This window comes from Lactuca sativa, chromosome 6, assembly GCF_002870075.4.
Source record: "Lactuca sativa cultivar Salinas chromosome 6, Lsat_Salinas_v11, whole genome shotgun sequence".
Taxonomy (NCBI): Eukaryota; Viridiplantae; Streptophyta; class Magnoliopsida; order Asterales; family Asteraceae; genus Lactuca; species Lactuca sativa.
This window is the reverse complement of record NC_056628.2, coordinates 176,500,493-176,502,873: the sequence shown is the minus strand read 5'-3', so window position 1 is coordinate 176,502,873 and position 2,381 is coordinate 176,500,493.

The following is a 2,381-nucleotide window of genomic DNA, read 5'->3' as shown; positions in this document are numbered from 1 at the left end:
AAAAGTAAATTCTCGAAGTCTAGTTCGAGGGGAAGTGGAGGAAAGGTAGAAGCGAAATGGTGTGACAAGTGCAAGAAGAAGCATTATGGGAAGTGTGGCGGGGAAACCACATGCTTCAAATGTGGAAAGCTAGGGCATTATGCCAACGACTGCACCTTCACCAAAAATGTTTGTTATGGTTGTGGTGAAGAGGAGCACATCTCAAGGGATTGTCTGAAAAAGAAGGAAGCAGCAAGACCCAACATTCCGCCAAAGCCAAAGGCGAGAGCATTCCAGATGACACTGGAAGCTGCTAAAGATGAAGCTGATGTCGCTTCAGGTACCTTTCTCGTTAACAAATTGCCTGCCCAAATTTTATTTGATTCTGGAGCCAACTACTCCTTTATATCGCATGAATTTAGTAGAAAACTAGCTTTGCCTGTTGATAGACTAGATAATGCTTTATTAGTCGAAGTTTCTAGTGGCAAGTTTGTACCTGTTAGCCATCGTATGAAAAACATCTTAATTGATCTGAATGGAAATAAGTTCCACGAGGAATTATTGCCTATCGAACTTAACGGTTTCGACATCGTTTTGGGAATGAATTGGCTTAGCGCCAATGATGCCGAAATTTTATGCAAGAAGAAAATAGTGAAAGTGAACCCGCCTGGGAAGGAATCGTTTATTGTGTATGGAGATAAACGCAGAGTAAATTCTGGGATCATTTCTCTAATGAAAGCCAGAAAATGTTTGACCAAGGGATGTACATCATACTTAGCATTCGTGATCGACGCTAAGAAAGAAAAGAAGGTGATGCAAAATATTCCTGTTGTGTGTGATTATCCGGAAGTATTTCCCGAAGATCTTCCTGGATTACCGCCCGATCGACAAGTAGAATTTCGTATCGACTTGTTGCCCGGAACAACGCCAATTGCAAAAGCACCTTATCGATTAGCACCGACGGAGACGAAGGAGCTAATGATGCAACTTCAGGAGTTATTGGACAAAGGTTTCATTAGACCTAGTTCATCACCCTGGGGAGCTCCGGTGTTATTCGTAAAGAAGAAAGATGGAAGCATGAGGATGTGCATTGATTACCGAGAGCTGAATAAGGCAACAATAAAGAATAGATATCCGTTGCCGAGGATTGATGACCTATTCGATCAGCTACAAGGATCAAGTTATTTCTCAAAGATCGACTTGAGGTCAGGATATCATCAGCTAAAAGTAAGAGAGCAGGATATAGAGAAGATTTCATTCAGAACCCGATATGGACACTATGAGTTTTTGGTTATGTCGTTTGGACTAACCAATGCTCCAGCAGCATTCATGGATTTAATGAATATGGTTTGTAATCCGTTCCTTGATAAATCTGTGATAGTGTTCATTGATGACATTCTGATTTATTCAAAAAGCCAAGAGGAGCATGGCAGACACTTGCGAGAAGTTTTGGAAGTCTTGAAGAAGGAGAAGTTGTATGCGAAGTTTTCCAAATGTGATTTCTGGATTCATGAAGTCCAATTCTTGGGTCACGTGGTCAACCAAGAAGGGATAATGGTTGATCCAGCGAAGATCGAAGCTGTGATGAAGTGGGAACAACCGAAAAGTCCCACGGAGATCCGAAGCTTTTTGGGATTAGCCGGATATTACCGAAGGTTTATCCAAGGCTTTTCTTCGATCGCTAGTCCATTAACAGCTTTGACCCACAAAGGAGCTACTTATGCTTAGAGTGATAAGCATAAAGAAGCATTCGAGAAGCTAAAGAAGAAACTATGCGAGGCACCGATACTTTCTCTACCCGATGGGGTTGAAGACTTTGCTGTTTATAGCGATGCGTCTGGGGTTGGATTGGGTTGCGTTTTGACCCAAAGGGATAAGGTGATCGCATATGCGTCTCGACAGCTAAAAGAGCACGAAAAGAACTACCCGACTCATGATTTGGAGTTGGCAGCGGTAGTTTTTGCACTGAAAATATGGAGGCATTACCTCTATGGTACGAAGTGCAAACTTTTCACTAATCATAGGAGTCTCCAATATCTCTTTAGTCAGAAAGAATTGAATATGAGGCAACGACGCTGGCTGGAATTACTTAAAGACTACGACTGTGAGATACTTTACCACCCCGGTAAGGCCAATGTTGTTGCTGATGCTCTCAGTCGGAAGGTCAATCTTGAAAAGAAAAGGCCAAGAGCGTTGAGAATTGAAGTTGTCTCGACTATTTTGGAAAGTATAAAGAAAGCTCAAAGCGAAGCTTCTGAGAAAAATGACCGAAAGGAGGAACGTTTGGGCAAAACGTTGGTGTTCGGTGTAAACAGTCACGGACTGAAGGTGTTCCAAGATCGGATTTGGATACCTAAGACAGGAGGAGTCAGAGATCTTCTGATGGAAGAAGCTCACAAAAC